The sequence below is a fragment of the Hippopotamus amphibius genome, chromosome 3, assembly GCF_030028045.1.
Source record: "Hippopotamus amphibius kiboko isolate mHipAmp2 chromosome 3, mHipAmp2.hap2, whole genome shotgun sequence".
Lineage (NCBI taxonomy): Eukaryota > Metazoa > Chordata > Mammalia > Artiodactyla > Hippopotamidae > Hippopotamus > Hippopotamus amphibius.
The window spans coordinates 133029436-133052854 of record NC_080188.1 but is presented as its reverse complement, the minus strand read 5'-3'; the positions used below and the strand labels follow the sequence as shown (position 1 = coordinate 133052854).

The window sequence follows — 23419 nt, the reverse complement described above, 5'->3', positions numbered from 1 at the left end:
TCATTGATTGTTTTTTTGATAATATAGCATCTGTTTAGTTTGCCTCCCATAGTAGTAAAATCAAGCAAGTTAGCTCAATAGATACAAATCTTTTGGGATCAGGATGGATGGATGGTTTGTGGGTATGTTGACAGCAAAAAGTGTCTATGGCTGGAGGTTCATGGATTAAAGAGCAAATTAGAAATTGTGTTAAGGAGAGGGTATCAAGTGTCAAAATCAGAGAATTCTTCCAAATAGATCATCAAAAGGACCTGAGGGGCTTCCCTGGTGGCACAGTGGTTAAGAATCTGCCTGCCAATGCAGGGGACACGGGTTCAAGCCCTGGTCCACAAAGATCCCACGTGCCCAGGAGCTACTAAGCCCGTGGGCCACAACTACAGAGCCTGCGCTCTAGAGCCCATGAGCCACAACTACTGAAGCCCGCCTTCCTAGAGACCTTGCTCCACAACAAGAAAAGCCACTGCAATGAGAAGCACATGCACCGAAATGAAGAGTAGCCCTTGCTCTCCACAACTAGAGAAAGCCCACACAACAACGAAGACCCAGCACAGCCAATAAATAAATAAATAAATAAATTTATTTTTAAAGAAAAGGACTTGAGAGTTTGAGAGCTGAATTACAGATAAATGGGAGAGTGTTCTAGGTGAATATCAAAGGCAATACCAATTGCTGTTTGCTAAATCGAGATTGTCATTCCATATTAACTAGGGACGTGAAATAGGCAACACCAGATAAAGGGCTTAGAGAAGAAGAAACAGTTTCCTGGTAAACCTGACAAGATAAATTTGTTGTTAAGTATACCTCTATTGCTGTGCTGTTCAGTAGAAATGTAGTGTGAGCCACACATACAAATTTTTTTAATTAATTAATTAATTTTATTGGCTGTGTTGGGTCTTTTTTTTTTTTTTTTTTGCTGTGCGCGGGCTTTCTTTAGTTGCGGTGAGTGGGGGCTACTCTTCATTGTGGTGCACGGGCTCCTCATTGCCGTGGCTTCTCTTGTTGCAGAGCACAGGCTCTAGGCACGTGGGCTTCAGTAGTTGCAGCACATGGGCTCAATAGTTGTGGCTCACGGGCTCTAAAGCGCAGGCTCAGTAGTTGTGGCACACAGGCTTAGTTGTTCTGCGGCACATGGGATCTTCCTGGAGCAGGGCTCGAACCCGTGTCCCCTGCACTGGCAGGTGGATTCTTAACCACTGTGCCACCTAGGAAGCTCCACACATACAAATTTAAATTTTCTAGTAGCCACATTTAAAAAAGTAAAAGTGAAAAATCATCCCTCTGCATTTATGAAATTATAAGTATATAAATTTTACATCAATTTTTTATACATCTAGATGCAATAGCCATAACATAGGGGAAAAATGGGTAATGTAATATCTGTAAGATATTAGAAGATAATAAGATAATGCTCACAGCTAGAAGAGGCAGCCCTAGGTCTTTCAGGTTGACAAAATCCTTTCCTAATTTCTCCCCCAGCTCCCTCAATTCAGGCCAGTTCCCATCATTGTTTCCAAGGAGGAGAGAGTTATTTGAGTGACCAAAGACTAATCAGACTCTGTCTTTAGAAATTAACTGAGGGTCAGAGACCTTAGTTAGAGCATGGCAGGTACTTAATTGTAAGATCATATAGAGTCAGACCATGTTAGGTCATGTTAAAGTAAGCAAGCCATCTAAGAGGAGAGGGGATAGAAGGGAGGAAGGAAAGGGGAGAGAGTGAGAAAGCAAAAGAGAATCAGTTGATTGGTTGTGAAATTGGAGAGAAGTTGAGAGAAAAGCGGGTGAGAGGGGTCACATCTTCAGATTCTGACTTCCCCAAAACACTTCCAGTTTTGCTTCCAGTCAGCTCACATCATACTTTGTTTTCTGTCTTTGTCTTCCTTATTTAATCTAGCATGAGTGGGTTTTGTTTTCTTTAAATCAACATTTTTCTCTAGTTGAAGACATAGTCATTAACACCTTAGAGATTATAGCTTCTCAAGCTAGTAGTTTCCTCAGAGGCAGCATAGACCCTGAGTGCTGGGAACTCAAGGCAATTAGGGAGGGAGCCAGGGAGAAGGGAGCTCAGAGAAGGGTTGGAAGGATGCAGACAAAAAGCTTTTATTTTTACTTTTTATTTTACTTTTACAGTTTTACTGAGGGCTCACTGCATTCCTTTTGATGTTTGCCTAAACAAAATAGGATTAGAAAAGTTATTTTCTTCTTCAAACCTAAACCAAAACAAAAAAAAAAAATCAGAGAAAAAGTCAAATTATTTACTCTCCCAGATTTTTGTGCTACTGTCCACCTCCACTGTAATTCTTGACTGTGACGGTCTCATCACATTTCTTCATGTTGCAACAATACAACTCCAGATTTATGAGTGCAGGAAAAAGTGTCCCTTCTGTCACAGGTATGTGGAGCCTGACTCGATTCTCATTGCCTTAACTGTGGAAGGTTCCCCTGTGGGCCCCTACCACCCTGGGCGCCATGCTACATGATAAAGGAATATGTTTACTTTCATTTTAAATGGGATTGCATAATTTCAGAAACCCATAGGTCAGTTCCATAGGATATTCGCAGAGGGAAGAGTGAGGGCCTTCTTCAAAAGGGAGTATTTTTTTAAAAAAGTAAAAGGGAACAGGTAAAGTTAATTTAATATTTTATTTAATGCAGTGTATTAGTTTTTTAGGGCTGCCATAAAAGAGTACCACAAACTGCGTAACTTAAACAACGGTAATGTATTGTTTCCATTTCAGAGGCTAGAAGTCAGATCAAAGTGTCAAGTAGAGTTGTGTTCCCACTGAAGGCACTAGGGAAGGATCTGTTTGAGGCCTCACTCCTAAGCTTCTGATAGTTCCTTGGTTTGTGGCTGCATAACTCCAAACTTCACCTGTGTTCTCCCTCTGTGTATGTGTGTTTTTGTAACTGATTTTCCCCTTTTAATATGGATGCTAGGACTTCCTTGGCGCTCTGGTCCAGTGGTCAAGACTCTGCACTTCCAATGCAAGGAGTCAGGTTGGATCTGGAGAACTAAGGTCTCACATGCCAAGTGGTGTGGCTATGTGTTTATATATATATAAAATTATCCACACCTGGCTGTAGAATTTATAGAAGTTTTAATATAACTGGAGTGAGGGTAATTTGTGACTTACCATCATATATCTTAACTAATTATATAGGAAATAGACATCCTATTTCCAAATAAGTTCACATTCTGAAGTACTGGCAGTTAGGACATCCCCATATGAATTTTGGTGGGGACACAATTCAATACATAATAGCCAGTATATCCAATATAGTATCATTTCAATATATAATCAGTATAAAATATTAATGAGATATTTTATATTATCTTCATGTTAAGTGTTTGAAATCCAGCATGTATTACACTTACAGGGTTTCTCAATTTAAATAAGCCTCTTTTCAAGAGCTCAATAGCCACGTGTGAATAGTGGCTCCATATTGGACAATGCAGAAATAAGACATTTTCATTACCACAGAAATTTTATTGGACAGTCATGTCCTAGAAAATGAAAACTAATCCATGGTGAGAGAAAGCAAATTAGTTGTTGCCTTGGGAGGGACGCGATTACAAAGGGGCACAAGAAAATTTGGGGGGTGATCACATGTTCATTACCTTGACTGTAGTGATGGGTCTATGTGGCAAAGCTTATATTACACACTTTAAATGTGTACATTTTACTGTATACCAATTATATACCAGTAAAGCTCAATTATACATCAATTATAAGAGTTAATTATAAAAATTTACCTAATATAATTAGGACAAATGACAAAAGATCTCCTCACCACATTATTATATGTTATGAATTTCAAGAACTTATATGAAAAAATATATATGTATATATAAGATTTATCACATGGTTACACTATGGTATAATTTCCTTTTTTAACATACTATTTGTATGAGTTATCTACGGCTGTACAACATATTACTCCAAAACTTAGCAACTTAAAACAATATTTATTATGTCAGTTTCTGGAGTCAGGAATCCAGGAGCAGCTTAGCTTCATGGTTCTGACTCAAGGTCCTCGTGGAGTTGCCATCAAGCTGTTGGCTGGGTTACAGTTGCCTGAAGCTTCAACTGGCCTGGAGGATGCAGTTCCGAGCTCATTGAAGTGGTGGCTCACCTGCTTAGCCTCACTTCCTCACCCTGTGGGGTCTTTCCATAGGCTGCCGGTGTATCCTCACAAAATGTCAAGTGGCTTCTCCCAAAGAAGGTTATGACAGGGGTGGGGGAGCGCCCAAGATGAAAGATGAAAGCCATAGTGTTTTCTAATGTTGGAAGTGACATACCTTCATTTTGGCTATATTCTATTGTTCACATAGAGAAACCGTGATACAGTATACGAGGGGACTGCAGAGGGTCTGGAAGCCAGGAGGTGATGATCATTAGAGGCTGCCTTGGAAGCTGACTACCAAAAAGTATAACTGGTGTATATACTTATCTACTCACTCTTTCAAACAGCTACATTGTGTTGTGTATTTAGTAAACAGGCTCTTAACTATGAACATATGGGATATTTCCTAGTTTTCTATAATAGAAACAATAAATCAAGGAACATACAACCTTGCCCACTAGTGCAAGTATTTGGGTAAGATAAATTCCTATAGTGGAATTGTTTGGTAAAAAATAAACATTTAAAATTTAGATAGATCCAAATTTTTCTCAAAAAACTTCGTAGAATAATTTTACTTCCAACAAAGTGCATGATGTTGATCATTCCCTCAGAGCCTCAGCAAAACTGCAATGTCAAATACTGAAAATATCGATAATATCTCATAAGTCTAAAAATATCACAAACTAGAAATTTGGATAGATAGACAGATGAATATGTGATAAAGGATGTATAGCAGAATGTTAATTGTAAAACCTAGAAGGTAGGTGTGCAAATTGCATTAGTTTCCCAGGGCTGCCATAACAAATTGCCATACTGAGTGACTTCAAACAACAGAAATTTATTCTCTCACAGCCCTGGAGCCTAGAAATCTGAAATCAAGGTATCAGCAGGGCCATGCTCCCTCTGAAGGTTCTAGGGAAGAATCCTTCCTTGCCTCCCCCTAGCTTTTGGTGACTCCCAGAATTCCTTTGCTTGTGGCAATGTAACTGTAATCTCTGCCTTCATCTCCATCTTACACGGCCTTTTCTTTGTGTGTTTCTCCTCTTTTTATAAGGACACCAGTTACTAAATTTAGGGCCCACCCTAAATCCAGAATGATTTTATCTCAAGAACCTTAACTAATTACATCTGCAAAGACCCTATACCAAATAAGCTCACAGTCTGAAGTTCCAAGTGGGTATTAATTTAAAGGGGATACTATTCAAGCCACTGTATGAGTGTTTGTGGTAAAATTCTCTCACTTTTGCTATTTCTATGAAAGTGCTCATATGAAATGGGAATATTTAAAATATCACAAGCTTTTTAAAACCAGCATCTCATATATTTTTAGTGAGACTGAACATGTTCACATAGGGATTGTCTATTTGAAATTCTTCTTTGAATACGTAACCTCAGAACCAGCCAAACACTGGCCCTATCCTGTTTGCAACAAGATACTGAGATGGTTTTCAGAGGCAACAAAACAAACTTCAAGTCATGCACCCAAGGCATGAGCAAAGAAGAAAACTTTGACCTCAAACAACACCTGGAACAAATATTTATCCCCCCCATGGAACCAAAGGACCTGGACATGAAGGCAACCTGAATGCCAGAACTCTTTCAGTGCAAAGGGTCCCTTTTCCAGGAAAATCCAGTGATGAAGACCTACTTACTATATCTTACCATAAATGGTGAAGTTCCAAATTCCTCCATTTGAAACCTGCCCCACCAGCACATAGCAACAAACATTCCCCTAACTCATAAAAGTTGGCTGAATCTCAACCATTTACAATAGCCAAGACATGAAAGCACCTAATTGTCCATTGACAGATGAATGGATATAGAATGGGTATATATACACAATGGAATATTACTCAGCCATAAAAAAGGATGAAATAATGCCATTTGCAGCAACATGGATGGACCTAGAGATTATCATATTAAAGGAAGAAGAAAAAGACAAATACCGTATGATATCACGTATATGTAGAATCTAAAATATATGGAGTCTAAAATGAACTTATTTACAAGATGGAAACTGACTCACAGACATACAGAACAAACTTATGGTTACCAAAGGGGAAAGGGGGAAGGGATAAATTGAGAATTTGAGATTGATACCAAGCAGGGTTCTATGGGGCTTCTGGGCATAAAGATTTTCTGTGTTCCCCGTTTTTTGATTACAAGAAATAGCCCTTCATTCAGCCTCCATGACCTTCCCTGACTTCCAATGGGCAGATTGAAGCAGTTGTTAATTAGGGAGGGGAGGAGATGCAAGACCAGGGAGAAACAAACAGTCAAGAGAAACAATAGTGCAGCCTTGAGGTAGGGTCCTAGTTTCCCCAACAACACGCAATATCTATGAGGTGTGCTGCAGATACTGAAATCCCCACCAGCTGGGAGAAGTTAACAGTTAATGAGGGTATGCTGCCCAGAAGCATGTAGACCCCAGACTAGTTGGAACCTGACGGTTGATCATGCTGACTCCTACTTACCTCACCCACCAACCCATCAGAAGAATGTCCGTGAGCTGATCACACCCTCTTTGAATCATTACTATAAAACTTCTCATTATCCTCTCCAAGTGGGGACACAGTTTTTTGACTCAGGAGCCCTCTGTAACCCCTCTTTACCTCACAACGTAATAAAACCATCTTTTTCTACTTCACGGAAAACTCTTTCTCTCAGATTCAATTTGGCACCGGTGTACAGAGGAGCTGAGCTTTCGGCATCAAGCTCAACATATACACACTACTATCCATGAAATGGGTAAACAAAAATACCTACCATGTAGCACAGGGAACTAGTTTCAATATTTTGAAATGACCCATAACGAAAAACAATCTGAAAAAGAATATAAAAATATCTATATATTCTTTTAATTATATATTCAACTATACTTCAATTAAAAAAATCAACTATACTTCAACAAAAAAATTCTTACAAAGGTTTCACTGAATCGCAGAATGAAGAAACAGATTCAAGCTGCGCTTCCGATCTCCTTGCCATGAACCTCCCAGTAAAGAGTTTCCTTTTATAAAAGCCAGTGACCTACTGTTTAGGAATCCAGGTTTTAAATGCCTTGGCCAGGATTCAACCCATGGTAGTAGACTGAGATTCCCCAAGACAGGAAGCATGGCTAATTAATTAATTATAGAAAAATAACAAGCTGGTGATATAAGAACGGCTTCATGCTAAATGGCCAACTAGACGTTTGCTACGTTAAAAGATGGTCAAATTCAAAAAATGGACATATCAGTTTTGTCATCTGTCCTATACAATATATAAAAATAGTTTTAAAAAAAAGTATCAAACTAATGGTACTAATTCATTCGCGAGGTGCGTCCTGGCACAAGTAGTGCGCCTGAAGAATGCACACGGGCGGGGGCGACTGCTCCCAGAATCAGCCACAGCAGGAAGAAGGTCTGCGCGGGAAGCAATGTGGTGTTAGGGCTGAAGCGTCCAAAGTAAAGGGGCAGGAGGTCAAAAGCTTCCATAGGGTGAGAGTTTTATTACTGGCAAAAGTTGTGGCCACGGGGAGGGTGGAGGTTGCTTAGCTGGGCGTGGGCAACAGGTGTAAGGTGCTGGGTGGCTGTCATAGCGTCTCCGAGGCCGCGGACCAAGCGTGGCCTACAACGTAGATGTGGACGTTAACAGGATGAGAGGAAGAAGAAAAAAGCACTACAGGAAGGCAGTAAAGGACTCCGAAGGGGAAGGTCCGGTTGTGCGAAAAATCCCTGTAAAACACGGGTTTGTCAGGAACGACACCGAATCCACGCCTCCAGGGGAGACTGCGACCTGAACGCAGCGCCTTAGACCGCTCGGCCATCCTGATGGCGGGCCGGAGCGGGCGCGTCGCCGCTCGGCTGGCTGGGACCCGCCGCGACGCCAACAGCGGTGCCCTTGGCTGGACGCGGTGCTCCGCGCCAGGCGGGCGGCCGTCTGGCTGAGCAACGCACCGGGCGCGCGGTGGCCGACGGCGAGCGAGGCCTGCCGACGCGCCTGCCTCCGGCGCGGTGGCGGCCTCGCCCACCCGTGGCCCCGGACCGCGCCCGGCCGCGTCGGGCCAGCGCGTGCCGGCAGCACCCTCCCGCACCTCTCTTCGCCGGACGTGGCACGGCGCACGCCCAGGCCCTCCTCGAAGCCTCGCTTGGCCTGTCGGGCCCCCGCACCCGGCGCGATCCCCGCGTTGGAGGCAACAGGCAGCGCGCACTGGCAGGTGTCAGCGCCACGCGGGTCCGCGTCCCTGTCGGGGCCGGGGGCTGCTGCTTTGGACGACGCGGTTGGTTTGGTGTCGGGTCGGGTCGGGCACGCGCCCGGCGCCCGTGGTGGGCAGAGGGCAGAGGGAGGCACCGGCAGGCAGCCCAGAGCGGCCGGGCGCCCCGGCGGTCGCCGCCGTCCTCGTTAGTATAGTGGTGAGTATCCCCGCCTGTCACGCGGGAGACCGGGGTTCGATTCCCCGACGGGGAGGCAGCACGCCCTCTTTTTGATGGCCGGCGCCGCGCTCGGTCCTGCCGCCCGGCCCCCAAGGGCCCTTCTCCTCCCGTCGCCGTCCGCCCTCCAGCGAGGCCAGCGCGTGCCTAGCCTGCCCGCCCTGCACCCCTCCAGCCCTTCCTCCTCGCCGGGCGCTCGGTCGCCACGGTGAGCCAGGGCCTCCTCTCGACCCCACAACCGCCGACGACATCGCGGCCCGTCCGAAGGGCCGGCCTCACTGGGCTCCTTGCGGAGCGCCGCACAGCCGCGCAGCTCTGCACAGCGGGCGGGCCGGGTGGGTGGCGGATGAGTGCCGTCCCCTGTCGGTGCGGGAGGCGGCCTGGCCCCGCGCCGGGGGGAGAAGGGCCTTGGGGAGCCAGGTGCTGGAGGACGCGTCCCCCGGGGTGGGGGTGAGGGCGGGGGCAGGGGGTGGCCCGCGGCGTGAAGCCGAGGCCCCGGGAGCAGCAAGGCAGCGAGAGCGCCCCCCTGAGGCGGTCGGGCCGGTGGACTAGGGCAGCTGCGGAGGGCTGGCGCGGCTGGGGCTCCGGGCGGTCGTTGGTGTCGCCTGTGGCAGCACGGAGCTGCCGGCTGGCGGGGCGTCGGGGCAGGGCTGCTCCAGGCGGCGGAGGCGGAGGAGGGGGAGGAGGATCAGGAGGAGGAGGAGGAGGATCAGGAGGAGGAGGAGGAGGGACAGGAGGAGGAGGAGGAGGACGAGGAGGAGGAGACGGCGGCCGAGGCGGCGGCGAGAGTGCGGTCGGGCGAGCCCGGGGCCGGCGTCTGCGGGCGGCCCGGGCTGTGCAGCGTTGGTGGTATAGTGGTGAGCATAGCTGCCTTCCAAGCAGTTGACCCGGGTTCGATTCCCGGCCAACGCAGTGGGCCGACCTTTTGCCGAGCTCCGCGGGCCTCGGGCCCCGGGCCTGGGAGGGAGAGCCGGGAGCGGGGAGCTAGCTGGCCCTTCGCGGCTTTTCGCGTGTGTGCGAGAAGCAGGCGCGCAGTGTTTTGCGGCTGCGGCCAGCAGGAAGAACGCGAGGGCACGTGCACTGCCAGGAGCGGCGCGGGGACTGGACTTGGGGAAGCCGGGTCTTGGCGCCGAGGTGGCGCGGCGCGGGCGCTATGGGGCGAGGAGCAGCGAGTGGCAGGCCTGGCGCTCCCTGGTGGTCTAGTGGTTAGGATTCGGCGCTCTCACCGCCGCGGCCCGGGTTCGATTCCCGGTCAGGGAAGCCCTTCTTCTGCCTCTCGGCCTCCCACCGTCCCGCGCCCCCTTTTAGCTAGCCCACGCTTGCTCCGCCGCCTCGGAGCCCCGCCAGCAGCCGCCCGCCACCGTCCACCTCCAGCCCAAGCCCTGCCACGCAACCCTTTTGGCCGCACTGGAGCGCTCGCCCACGCCAGGCCCTCCACATCCCGCCTCCTCCTTCTCGGACCCTTGCCTCAGCCCCAAACACGACTGGCCGGGGCAGCCTCTCTCCCCGCCGAGGCTGTGGCCACGAGCAAACGCCCCCACCTGCGTTTGGACTCTCCGGCAGCACGACTTCTGCCACGACGCATCTCACCGCTGACGACCCATCCCGTCTTCCTTCCTGAGGGGCTGGTGTTGGTGCTGCTGCTGCTGCTGCTGCTGTTTGTGGTAAAGGTGGTGGTGGTGGCGGCGGTGGTGGTGATGACAGTGCGGGTGGGGATGGGGGTGGGGGTGGGGGTGCGGATGGCGGTGGGGGGGGTCGGCATGGAGGGGTGGGGGTGGAGGGTCCTGTTGAGTGCCAGCACCTGCGACGCGGATCCATCGGGAAGGTGCAGGAGAGGGATCTCCATCTCCAAGTCGGGCCACTTGCAGGGACTCCGGCCGCTTACTCGTGGGCCAGGTCCTGGACTGCCTGTGACTCCCGTGGCCCAGCGGTGGGCTCCAAGGGCGTCCTGGTCTTGAGCGGGCCATGGGAGCAGAGAGGCGGACCAAGGCACCCCGGAGGCAGAGATGTGAAAATGAATCCAAACACGTGCCAGGAGTTACACCGCCAGGCAGTGGAAGTCAGAGCGCAGGCAGATACCGGAGGTCAGCTGTGAAGACGGAGCCAAGCAGGTGGGATGCGGTGGAAGCAGATGCGTGACAGGGTGGACCACCAGCTAATATCGCATTCCAGGTGCGTGACCAACGCTCTCAACCCTATCACAGTGAGGCAAGAATGTGACCGTGCATACGTCCCTCCCTCCCCCAGAGCAAAGACACACACCCACGTGCGCGCGCGCACACATACACTGCTCCCCTAGACATGACTTCTCATGGTTTCCCATTCTCACCATTACTGTCTGTCTATCCAGGATATGCGCTGTCCTCCTTCGCAGCCCGTCCTCACCTTCTCCTAAGGATTCTCCCCAAGGTAAGTCCTCAGTCCCCATGCAGCCCAAGCTTGGGCACCTCTGTCGCCAAAGGCTTTAATGTCTGCTCACAGATTGTTTCCTTCAGAGGCAAACGGGACAGCCGGTGACGTGCACCGACCTGCCGTGGTGGTGTCACACTCGGTGCATTTGGACAACTGCAGGTCCCCTGTGGAAAGGAGCGAGAGTGGGCAGATGGGGCTTCTCATCACTGCAGGAAGTTTCCTCGGTGGCCTTGCTGGTACCTTGGGGGCTGTGTGACAGCGCGGGAGGAAGGTGTTCGTGGCCGTTGGTGGTGGTCACCCCATGTGGATTAGGGAACGGAGCAAAACAGCCCTGTGGAGAGAGGGTGGTGGTGAGCCGCTTGCTGGGAGGTGGGAGGAAGGGCCTGGGGTGTCTGGGTGGAGCAGGGGCGGGAACGGAGGTATTGGGCTTGCAGGGACCTGGCCGGGAGAGCTGCTGGCCACTCAGGCAGAGGCTCTGCAGAAGCTTGGGACGGTGGTGGCACCGGTGCTGGTACGTGTGTGCGGGTAGGTCAGATCTGGGGTACGGGGGGAGCTGGAGTAGCAGGGGGTCTGAGGAGCGCTGGCAGAAGGGAGACTTCCAGGCAGGGCATGTGAGAGTCGGGCCTGGGGTACAAGGGTATGGTGCGGGGTAGAGTGGGCCGAGCCTGCCGGCTAGGAGGAAGGGCGGGTGGCAAGCCGGGTATGTGAGTGGGCTGTGGTGCAAGGAGGATGGTGGGAGAGGACGCCATCGGGGCAGGGTGGTGGGTGAGCTTGCCAGACTGGTGCGCTGTGCTGCAAGGCGGTCAGGCGAACCACTGGGCTGGGACTGGGGGCGGTGGGTAAGAAGCAGGCAAGAGAGAAACAGAAACGCAGGATGCGACAGGGGCGAGGTGTGGTCCGAATGGGGTGGGGGCGTTCTACTGCCCCAGAGACATAAATCGCCTGTCATCAAGAGAAAACATCCAGTCTCATGTGAGTGTGATTGCGTGGGGCTGGGGGTGGGGGTGGGGGTGAGGGTGGAGGTTCAGATTTCAAGAGGCCAAAGGAGAGCTTCCATATGATCCAGCAGTCCCATTCCTGGGTACGTGCCCGGAAAAGACGAAACTCTGATGCCAAACGATACGCGTACCTCCATGTTCGCAGCAGCATTATGTGCAATAGCCAAGGTGGAAAGTACACAACCGCCCACCAACAGACGGCTGGCACAAGATGTGGTATCTGTGTAGCATGGATTATTTCTCAGCCGTGAGGAAAAAGAATGAAATATTGCCATTAGCCACCACAAGGATGGTCCCAGAGACTACTAGACTTAGCGAAAGAAGTCCGACAGAAAAGGACAAGATATGTGGAAACGAAAACCTATTCCACATGAATCTATGTGCGAAACAGACTCACAGACATAGAAAACCAAATGATGGTTCCCCAAGGGGAAAGGGAGACGTGGAGTCATAAATCAGAAGCTGAAAGGAATGGATACACACTACTATGTGTGAGGGAGAAAGCAGCAAGGATATACAGAATAACTCGGGGAATAATATTCACTATCTTCTAGCAAACTGCACTAGAAATCAAGCCGAAAAAATATTAGCCATGGAAAATAGTCCCCCTTTGCTGTGCATCTGAAATTCACACGATATTGTTCATCAGCTGTGCTCCCCAAGCACAAGTACATAGAAGTAAATCACTAATCACTTAGAGAGAGAGAGAGAGAGCTCAGTGACGAAATACATAAAGAGGAGAAAGACGAGCTATCATGTGATCCAGCAGTCCCAATCCTCGGGACACACCCGGGAAAGAGAGAAACTATACCTTGAAAAGAGACATGAACCCCCATGTTCACAGCAGCACTATGTGCTATAGCCAAGACATGGAAAACGTACTGTGGAATATTACTCAGCCATCAAAAAAGAATGAAATAGTGCCATGTGCAGCAAAAAGGATGGACCTAGAGAAGATTACACTTAGTGAAGTAAGTCCAACAGCGAGGGAGAGAGATATGTGGAATCTAAACAATCATACCAATGAATCTATGTGCAAAACAGACACAGAGTCACAGACGTAGAACACAAACTGATGCTTACCCAAGGCGAAAGGGAGGAGTGGAAGAATAAGTTGGGAGCTGCGATGAACAGACACACCATACAATATAGAAAAGAGATCAAGTAACGAGGATGTAGAGAATAGCACAGGGAATAAGAGTCAGTATCTTCTGGTACCCCATTATGGAAATAAACCTGAAAATACATCATCTATGGAAAATAGTATCTCCCTGCTGTGCACCTGAAACTAACACACTACTGTCAATCAACTATACTTCCACTACTGCAGCTACTACTCTACAGAAAGGAAGGAAGGAAGGAAGGAACGACGGAAGGATGGAAGGAAGGAATGTAGGGAGCGAGGAAGGGGTGGAGGGAGGGAGGAAGGAAGAAGCAAAGAAGGAAAGACAAATGAAAGAAAGAAAAACCAAGCAAGCAGCAAAGGAAGAAGCAAGCAAGCAAGGAAAGAAGGAAGGAAGGATAGAAGCAAGAAATGAAGGAAGGAAGGAAGAAGGAAGGAAGGAAAGGAAAGGAAAGAAAGAAAAAGCAAGCAAGGAAGAAACGAAGAAAGACAAAAGAAAGAAGGACAGGTGAGCTGTCATATGATCTAGCAATCCCAATCCTCAGTACACATCTGGAAAAGACAGAAGCGCTAATTTGAAAAGATGCATGCACCCTCATGTGCATAGCAGCACTGTGTGCCATAGCCAAGACGTGGAAAACACCCAAGTGCTCATCAACAGATGGCAGTCGCAAGAAGATGTGCTGTACGTGCACGCCAGTGTTCACTGCAGCACTATTTACAAGAGCCGGGACGTGGAAGCAACCTAAATGTCCATCAACAGGTGAATGGGTAAAGAAGATGTGGTACATATACGCGATTGAATATTACTCAGCTGTAAAAAGGAACGCAGTTGGGACATTTGTCGAGACATGGATGGACCTAGAGACTGTCATACAGAGTGAAGTGAGTCAGAAAGAGAAAAACAAATATCGTGTGTTAACACATGTAAGCGGAATAAAGAAAAACGGTACCAATCAACCGGTTTGCAAGGCAGAAATAGAGACACAGATGTAGAGAACAGACATATAGACTCCAAGTGGGGAAAGGGGGGCGGGGGGTTGTGGTGGGATGAACTGGCAGGTTGGGATTGCCATATATGCATTACTAATAAGAAAAGAAATATCAAATTGTACACTTTCAATATATGCAGTTTATCGTATGTCCATTGTGTCTCAGTAAAAGCTCTTAAGGAAGAAAGAAAAAGAAGATGTGCTGCATGTGGAGTATGCAACATTACTCAGCCATAGAAAGCAATGAAAGCTTGCCATTTGGCGCAACCTGGATGGTCCTAGAGAATATTACACTTAGTAAAGTAAGTCTGACTGAGAAGGATAAAGGTACGTGGAATCTAAAAACGGCAACGAAGTGAACCTTTGTGCAAAACAAAGAGAGACTCACAGACGTAGAAAACACACGTGTGGTTACCCAAGGGGAAAGTGTAGGGGAGGGACATATTTGGAGGTGGGGTTGGGGTTAAAGGAGAGGCAACAGTATCCCTAAAGCAGAGAAGCAGCAAGGATTTTACTGCCTAGCACCGGGAACTAGCTTCATATCTCCTAAGAAACCGTACTGGAAAATAACCTGAAAAAGCACATTTCACTGAATCGCTTCGCTGTACACCTGAAACGAACACAGTATTGTAAATCAACTCTACTTCTACTTAGCTAGGACACAAACAAACAAACACAAACAATCCAAACAGATCAAGGAGGCCACCGGGAGAAATGCAAGCGTAGGATCTTTGACAACGTAGGAATTGGAAAGGATCAGGGAAGGAGTGGGGAGATAGGGGGTGGGGTGGGGGTGTTGGGTGGAGTAGCGGTGGTGGTGAGGGCGCGGCCTGAGGTGGTGGTGCTGTCCGGAGCGGCCATGATGCTGTCGGTAGGAGGAGAGGTTCAGGGGAGGGGGGGTGGTCGTGGGGGTGGTGACGGTGGTGGTGGTACTAGTGGTGGAGGAGTGGGCGGTGTTGGAAACATATTTCTGCTGAGGGACAAAACATGAATACAGAGTGCGGTTTGCCATGGCATCGTGGACTTCTCTTGAACTCCTCGTGCAAGACAGTGCTTCGGGGACTCTCTAGGACAATGGGCTGTATCACTGCCCGAGGTGGCACCTTCCTTGCTGCTGGTTGTGCAAACACGGTATCGTTTTCGGAGTGTGGGCAGAGGGAGCCAGAGAGCTTGGAGAGGTGGTGAAAGGTGAAGAGATGGGGCGCGCCGGTGCTAGTGTGGGGTATTGCTTACGGGGCAAGGAGTGACGCAAGTGTGGGGTCAGGGTGAGGAAGAGCACAAGCCCAAGCAAGGTGTCCGGGCGCAAGAGTGGCGGAGCGCGCGAGGTGTCCGGTGGTGGAGGCTTGGCTCCGCAGTGTGTGTCGGGTGGGGGGGGCGTCCGCGTGGGAAGGACAGGCCGGCAGGTGCGGTGGAGAGCTGCGGGTGGGAGCGAGCTGTGGCAGGCCCGGTGCCTTGGGCGTGGGAGCGGGGACGCCTAGCTCCGCTTTGGGGCTGCGGGAACCAAAAGGCGACGCTGCGGCTGCATGGGCCGGGAATCGAACCCGGGCCTCCCGCGTGGCAGGCGAGAATTCTACCACTGAACCACCCATGCACCGAGGGCGCCCGGCGCCCGATGCTGCCCCAGCGCTGCTCGCAGCCAAGAGCCCGATGCTGGGCGCCGCTCGCCCGAGGGCCTCTGCTCCGTTTGCGCAGGAGGCCGACGGCCCACCCCAGTGACAGGCTCCGGGCACGTGGGCGACCCCAGGGCGCCAGGCGGTCGAGAGGACAGAGGGACGGAGGGACGCAGGCGGGCTCGGCCCATCCTGCGCTTTCTCTGCCGTCCACGGCCGCCGCGAGGCTGTCGCTGTCGCCAGAGGAAGCCAGGAGCGGAAGCAGCCAGACCCGCGCCCAAATCGCAGGCAGGGCCGGCGAGGCGAGGCGAGGCCCGGCGGCTGCGGCTGAGGGCCGAGTTTCGTCTCGGTGACCGCCAGGTCCCGACCCCAAGTCCCTCTGGCGGCTGGCTTTCTTGCCGCTGCGGGGCGGGCGAGGGCGGCCAGGGGTGGGGGTGGGATGGGAGTGGGGCAGGCATCGGAGCTCGCGCGGGGCCGGGGCCGCGAGCGCCGGAGATGGGCCCCCGGGAGCGCCGCCGCCACCGAGCAGACGCTCAGGCCCAAGGACCACAGGTGCCTGGGCCTCGCTGCTGCGCTCTGGCCCAGCCCTCTCCCGAGGGGTCCCGCTCTGAGGCGTTGGTCGTGAGAGGAGCGACGCGCCAGGGTGCGGTTAGGTCCGGCCGGGGCAGCGGCTTCCCCGGGCAACGTGCGCTGTGGCGCCCAAGGGGGTGGCCCGGGCTGAGGGCCGGACGACTGTGGGCGGGTGACGGGGCGTCCAGGGCGCGCGCTCTCTCCTCGCTGGAGCACTCTTCCCGGGAGCGACTCCTGCGCCAGGCCTCCTGCAGGGAGGGCCCGGTGGTCCCTGGCCCAGCAGGAAGCTGGGCTGCCTGCGTGCTGGGAGGCAGGCAGCTGTGGCCCAGCCGAGGCCCCAAGGCCAATACGCACCGAGGGCACGCACCCCAGGCCGGCAAGACGGCGTCGGCCACCTCCGCGTGGCTGTGGGGGGAATGGAATGGGCAGGCGGGCCGGCGGGGCTGGCGCAAGGGACAGGATGTTGGACGGAGGGAGAGCTGCTGGTGGCGGACGTGGCAGCAAGGCTGTGAGAGTGAGCCCGCTGTTCACCAGGCAGAAGTCGGGCAGGCGGAAGGCGGGCGAAGAGTCGAGGGCTTTGCACCCGCGTCTGGTGTGTGTGTGTGGCGGTGGCGGGGTGCAGCGGGTGCAGTGGGAGTGGGAGCGAGGGACGGAGGGCGGAAGGAAGGAAGGGAGGGAGGGAAGGAGAAAAACTAGCAGCAGCAGCAGCAGCAGCAAGCAAGCAGGTGAGGAAAGATGTGGTGCGAAGGACTGAAGGTTGGTGGTGTGGGTGCAGGTAGGAGGGGGCGTACTGGCTGGGCGGGAGGGCGTGTGTCCGGGAGGCTTCCAACGGGGCCATTTCTGCCAAGCCCGCGGGCGGGTGGGCAGGAAGCGCGGCCGTGGCGGAGAGGGTCCCGCGTGTGAGAGGCACGGATGTCCGGGCCTGAGTTTGGAGAGGCCGCAAGAGTGCAGTGCGCCAACGGAGAGGAAGGCGGTCAGGGGCTGCCAGAGGGACGGGTGCGTTAGTGGGGCGGGCCAAAAGTCTGGCTTGTCAGGAGTGGGATTCGAACCCACGCCTCCAGGGGAGACTGCGACCTGAACGCAGCGCCTTAGACCGCTCGGCCATCCTGACGGCGGGCCGGAGCGGGCGCGTCGCCGCTCGGCTGGCTGGGACCCGCCGCGACGCCAACAGCGGTGCCCTTGGCTGGACGCGGTGCTCCGCGCCAGGCGGGCGGCCGTCTGGCTGAGCAACGCACCGGGCGCGCGGTGGCCGACGGCGAGCGAGGCCTGCCGACGCGCCTGCCTCCGGCGCGGTGGCGGCCTCGCCCACCCGTGGCCCCGGACCGCGCCCGGCCGCGTCGGGCCAGCGCGTGCCGGCAGCACCCTCCCGCACCTCTCTTCGCCGGACGTGGCACGGCGCACGCCCAGGCCCTCCTCGAAGCCTCGCTTGGCCTGTCGGGCCCCCGCACCCGGCGCGATCCCCGCGTTGGAGGCAACAGGCAGCGCGCACTGGCAGGTGTCAGCGCCACGCGGGTCCGCGTCCCTGTCGGGGCCCGGGGGCTGCTGCTTTGGACGACGCGGTTGGTTTGGTGTCGGGTCGGGTCGGGCACGCGCCCGGCGCCCGTGGTGGGCAGAGGGCAGAGGGAGGCACCGGCAGGCAGCCCAGAGCGGCCGGGCGCCCCGGCGGTCGCCGCCGTCCTCGTTAGTATAGTGGTGAGTATCCCCGCCTGTCACGCGGGAGACCGGGGTTCGATTCCCCGACGGGGAGGCAGCACGCCCTCTTTTTGATGGCCGGCGCCGCGCTCGGTCCTGCCGCCGGGTCCCCAAGGGCCCTTCTCCTCCCGTCGCCGTCCGCCCTCCAGCGAGGCCAGCGCGTGCCTAGCCTGCCCGCCCTGCACCCCCTGCAGCCCTCCAGCCCTTCCTCCTCGCCGGGCGCTCGGTCGCCACGGCGAGCCAGGGCCTCCTCTCGACCCCACAACCGCCCGAAGACATCGCGGCCCGTCCGAAGGGCCGGCCTCACTGGGCTCCTTGCGGAGCGCCGCACAGCCGCGCAGCTCTGCACAGCGGGCGGGCCGGGTGGGTGGCGGATGAGTGCCGTCCCCTGTCGGTGCGGGAGGCGGCCTGGCCCCGCGCCGGGGGGAGAAGGGCCTTGGGGAGCCAGGTGCTGGAGGACGCGTCCCCCGGGGTGGGGGTGAGGGCGGGGGCGGGGGGTGGCCCGCGGCGTGAAGTCGAGGCCCGGGAGCAGCAAGGCAGCGAGAGCGCCCCCCTGAGGCGGTCGGGCCGGTGGACTAGGGCAGCTGCGGAGAGCTGGCGCGGCTGGGGCTCCGGGCGGTCGTTGGTGTCGCCTGTGGCAGCACGGAGCTGCCGGCTGGCGGGGCGTCGGGGCAGGGCTGCTCCAGGCGGCGGAGGCGGTGGAGGGGGAGGAGGGGGAGGAGGGGGAGGAGGACCAGGAGGAGGAGGAGGAGGGACAGGAGGAGGAGGGACAGGAGGAGGAGGAGGAGGAGGACGAGGAGGAGGAGACGGCGGCCGAGGCGGCGGCGAGAGTGCGGTCGGGCGAGCCCGGGGCCGGCGTCTGCGGGCGGCCCGGGCTGTGCAGCGTTGGTGGTATAGTGGTGAGCATAGCTGCCTTCCAAGCAGTTGACCCGGGTTCGATTCCCGGCCAACGCAGTGGGCCGACCTTTTGCCGAGCTCCGCGGGCCTCGGGCCCCGGGCCTGGGAGGGAGAGCCGGGAGCGGGGAGCTAGCTGGCCCTTCGCGGCTTTTCGCGTGTGTGCGAGAAGCAGGCGCGCAGTGTTTTGCGGCTGCGGCCAGCAGGAAGAACGCGAGGGCACGTGCGTTGCCAGGAGCGGCGCGGGGACTGGACTTGGGGAAGCCGGGTCTTGGCGCCGAGGTGGCGCGGCGCGGGCGCTATGGGGCGAGGAGCAGCGAGTGGCAGGCCTGGCGCTCCCTGGTGGTCTAGTGGTTAGGATTCGGCGCTCTCACCGCCGCGGCCCGGGTTCGATTCCCGGTCAGGGAAGCCCTTCTTCTGCCTCTCGGCCTCCCACCGTCCCGCGCCCCCTTTTAGCTAGCCCACGCTTGCTCCGCCGCCTCGGAGCCCCGCCAGCAGCCGCCCGCCACCGTCCACCTCCAGCCCAAGCCCTGCCACGCAACCCTTTTGGCCGCACTGGAGCGCTCGCCCACGCCAGGCCCTCCACATCCCGCCTCCTCCTTCTCGGACCCTTGCCTCAGCCCCAAACACGACTGGCCGGGGCAGCCTCTCTCCCCGCCGAGGCTGTGGCCACGAGCAAACGCCCCCACCTGCGTTTGGACTCTCCGGCAGCACGACTTCTGCCACGACGCATCTCACCGCTGACGACCCATCCCGTCTTCCTTCCTGAGGGGCTGGTGTTGGTGCTGCTGCTGCTGCTGCTGCTGCTGTTTGTGGTAAAGGTGGTGGTGGTGGCGGCGGTGGTGGTGATGACAGTGCGGGTGGGGATGGGGGTGGGGGTGGGGGTGCGGATGGCGGTGGGGGGGGTCGGCATGGAGGGGTGGGGGTGGAGGGTCCTGTTGAGTGCCAGCACCTGCGACGCGGATCCATCGGGAAGGTGCAGGAGAGGGATCTCCATCTCCAAGTCGGGCCACTTGCAGGGACTCCGGCCGCTTACTCGTGGGCCAGGTCCTGGACTGCCTGTGACTCCCGTGGCCCAGCGGTGGGCTCCAAGGGCGTCCTGGTCTTGAGCGGGCCATGGGAGCAGAGAGGCGGACCAAGGCACCCCGGAGGCAGAGATGTGAAAATGAATCCAAACACGTGCCAGGAGTTACACCGCCAGGCAGTGGAAGTCAGAGCGCAGGCAGATACCGGAGGTCAGCTGTGAAGACGGAGCCAAGCAGGTGGGATGCGGTGGAAGCAGATGCGTGACAGGGTGGACCACCAGCTAATATCGCATTCCAGGTGCGTGACCAACGCTCTCAACCCTATCACAGTGAGGCAAGAATGTGACCGTGCATACGTCCCTCCCTCCCCCAGAGCAAAGACACACACCCACGTGCGCGCGCGCACACATACACTGCTCCCCTAGACATGACTTCTCATGGTTTCCCATTCTCACCATTACTGTCTGTCTATCCAGGATATGCGCTGTCCTCCTTCGCAGCCCGTCCTCACCTTCTCCTAAGGATTCTCCCCAAGGTAAGTCCTCAGTCCCCATGCAGCCCAAGCTTGGGCACCTCTGTCGCCAAAGGCTTTAATGTCTGCTCACAGATTGTTTCCTTCAGAGGCAAACGGGACAGCCGGTGACGTGCACCGACCTGCCGTGGTGGTGTCACACTCGGTGCATTTGGACAACTGCAGGTCCCCTGTGGAAAGGAGCGAGAGTGGGCAGATGGGGCTTCTCATCACTGCAGGAAGTTTCCTCGGTGGCCTTGCTGGTACCTTGGGGGCTGTGTGACAGCGCGGGAGGAAGGTGTTCGTGGCCGTTGGTGGTGGTCACCCCATGTGGATTAGGGAACGGAGCAAAACAGCCCTGTGGAGAGAGGGTGGTGGTGAGCCGCTTGCTGGGAGGTGGGAGGAAGGGCCTGGGGTGTCTGGGTGGAGCAGGGGCGGGAACGGAGGTATTGGGCTTGCAGGGACCTGGCCGGGAGAGCTGCTGGCCACTCAGGCAGAGGCTCTGCAGAAGCTTGGGACGGTGGTGGCACCGGTGCTGGTACGTGTGTGCGGGTAGGTCAGATCTGGGGTACGGGGGGAGCTGGAGTAGCAGGGGGTCTGAGGAGCGCTGGCAGAAGGGAGACTTCCAGGCAGGGCATGTGAGAGTCGGGCCTGGGGTACAAGGGTATGGTGCGGGGTAGAGTGGGCCGAGCCTGCCGGCTAGGAGGAAGGGCGGGTGGCAAGCCGGGTATGTGAGTGGGCTGTGGTGCAAGGAGGATGGTGGGAGAGGACGCCATCGGGGCAGGGTGGTGGGTGAGCTTGCCAGACTGGTGCGCTGTGCTGCAAGGCGGTCAGGCGAACCACTGGGCTGGGACTGGGGGCGGTGGGTAAGAAGCAGGCAAGAGAGAAACAGAAACGCAGGATGCGACAGGGGCGAGGTGTGGTCCGAATGGGGTGGGGGCGTTCTACTGCCCCAGAGACATAAATCGCCTGTCATCAAGAGAAAACATCCAGTCTCATGTGAGTGTGATTGCGTGGGGCTGGGGGTGGGGGTGGGGGTGAGGGTGGAGGTTCAGATTTCAAGAGGCCAAAGGAGAGCTTCCATATGATCCAGCAGTCCCATTCCTGGGTACGTGCCCGGAAAAGACGAAACTCTGATGCCAAACGATACGCGTACCTCCATGTTCGCAGCAGCATTATGTGCAATAGCCAAGGTGGAAAGTACACAACCGCCCACCAACAGACGGCTGGCACAAGATGTGGTATCTGTGTAGCATGGATTATTTCTCAGCCGTGAGGAAAAAGAATGAAATATTGCCATTAGCCACCACAAGGATGGTCCCAGAGACTACTAGACTTAGCGAAAGAAGTCCGACAGAAAAGGACAAGATATGTGGAAACGAAAACCTATTCCACATGAATCTATGTGCGAAACAGACTCACAGACATAGAAAACCAAATGATGGTTCCCCAAGGGGAAAGGGAGACGTGGAGTCATAAATCAGAAGCTGAAAGGAATGGATACACACTACTATGTGTGAGGGAGAAAGCAGCAAGGATATACAGAATAACTCGGGGAATAATATTCACTATCTTCTAGCAAACTGCACTAGAAATCAAGCCGAAAAAATATTAGCCATGGAAAATAGTCCCCCTTTGCTGTGCATCTGAAATTCACACGATATTGTTCATCAGCTGTGCTCCCCAAGCACAAGTACATAGAAGTAAATCACTAATCACTTAGAGAGAGAGAGAGAGAGCTCAGTGACGAAATACATAAAGAGGAGAAAGACGAGCTATCATGTGATCCAGCAGTCCCAATCCTCGGGACACACCCGGGAAAGAGAGAAACTATACCTTGAAAAGAGACATGAACCCCCATGTTCACAGCAGCACTATGTGCTATAGCCAAGACATGGAAAACGTACTGTGGAATATTACTCAGCCATCAAAAAAGAATGAAATAGTGCCATGTGCAGCAAAAAGGATGGACCTAGAGAAGATTACACTTAGTGAAGTAAGTCCAACAGCGAGGGAGAGAGATATGTGGAATCTAAACAATCATACCAATGAATCTATGTGCAAAACAGACACAGAGTCACAGACGTAGAACACAAACTGATGCTTACCCAAGGCGAAAGGGAGGAGTGGAAGAATAAGTTGGGAGCTGCGATGAACAGACACACCATACAATATAGAAAAGAGATCAAGTAACGAGGATGTAGAGAATAGCACAGGGAATAAGAGTCAGTATCTTCTGGTACCCCATTATGGAAATAAACCTGAAAATACATCATCTATGGAAAATAGTATCTCCCTGCTGTGCACCTGAAACTAACACACTACTGTCAATCAACTATACTTCCACTACTGCAGCTACTACTCTACAGAAAGGAAGGAAGGAAGGAAGGAACGACGGAAGGATGGAAGGAAGGAATGTAGGGAGCGAGGAAGGGGTGGAGGGAGGGAGGAAGGAAGAAGCAAAGAAGGAAAGACAAATGAAAGAAAGAAAAACCAAGCAAGCAGCAAAGGAAGAAGCAAGCAAGCAAGGAAAGAAGGAAGGAAGGATAGAAGCAAGAAATAAAGGAAGGAAGGAAGGAAGAAGGAAGGAAGGAAAGGAAAGGAAAGAAAGAAAAAGCAAGCAAGGAAGAAACGAAGAAAGACAAAAGAAAGAAGGACAGGTGAGCTGTCATATGATCTAGCAATCCCAATCCTCAGTACACATCTGGAAAAGACAGAAGCGCTAATTTGAAAAGATGCATGCACCCTCATGTGCATAGCAGCACTGTGTGCCATAGCCAAGACGTGGAAAACACCCAAGTGCTCATCAACAGATGGCAGTCGCAAGAAGATGTGCTGTACGTGCACGCCAGTGTTCACTGCAGCACTATTTACAAGAGCCGGGACGTGGAAGCAACCTAAATGTCCATCAACAGGTGAATGGGTAAAGAAGATGTGGTACATATACGCGATTGAATATTACTCAGCTGTAAAAGGAACGCAGTTGGGACATTTGTCGAGACATGGATGGACCTAGAGACTGTCATACAGAGTGAAGTGAGTCAGAAAGAGAAAAACA

At 54.0% G+C, this 23419-nt stretch overlaps 8 non-coding genes across 8 annotated transcripts; 6 read left to right on the top strand and 2 right to left on the bottom strand.

Moving 5' to 3' along the window:
- Positions 1 to 8499: 8499 nt before the first annotated feature.
- Positions 8500 to 8571, top strand: TRNAD-GUC (transfer RNA aspartic acid (anticodon GUC)). The gene has a single exon. It is a non-coding gene; the product is annotated as a tRNA-Asp (tRNA).
- Positions 8572 to 9374: 803 nt separating this feature from the next.
- On the top strand, positions 9375 to 9446 carry TRNAG-UCC (transfer RNA glycine (anticodon UCC)). Its single transcript has one exon. It is a non-coding gene; the product is annotated as a tRNA-Gly (tRNA).
- A 276-nt stretch (positions 9447 to 9722) lies between these two features.
- On the top strand, positions 9723 to 9794 carry TRNAE-CUC (transfer RNA glutamic acid (anticodon CUC)). Its single transcript has one exon. It is a non-coding gene; the product is annotated as a tRNA-Glu (tRNA).
- Positions 9795 to 15579: 5785 nt separating this feature from the next.
- Positions 15580 to 15650, bottom strand: TRNAG-GCC (transfer RNA glycine (anticodon GCC)). Its single transcript has one exon. It is a non-coding gene; the product is annotated as a tRNA-Gly (tRNA).
- Positions 15651 to 17267: 1617 nt separating this feature from the next.
- TRNAL-CAG (transfer RNA leucine (anticodon CAG)) lies at positions 17268 to 17350 on the bottom strand. The gene has a single exon. It is a non-coding gene; the product is annotated as a tRNA-Leu (tRNA).
- A 564-nt stretch (positions 17351 to 17914) lies between these two features.
- TRNAD-GUC (transfer RNA aspartic acid (anticodon GUC)) lies at positions 17915 to 17986 on the top strand. Its single transcript has one exon. It is a non-coding gene; the product is annotated as a tRNA-Asp (tRNA).
- An 827-nt stretch (positions 17987 to 18813) lies between these two features.
- On the top strand, positions 18814 to 18885 carry TRNAG-UCC (transfer RNA glycine (anticodon UCC)). The gene has a single exon. It is a non-coding gene; the product is annotated as a tRNA-Gly (tRNA).
- A 276-nt stretch (positions 18886 to 19161) lies between these two features.
- TRNAE-CUC (transfer RNA glutamic acid (anticodon CUC)) lies at positions 19162 to 19233 on the top strand. The gene has a single exon. It is a non-coding gene; the product is annotated as a tRNA-Glu (tRNA).
- Positions 19234 to 23419: the final 4186 nt, after the last annotated feature.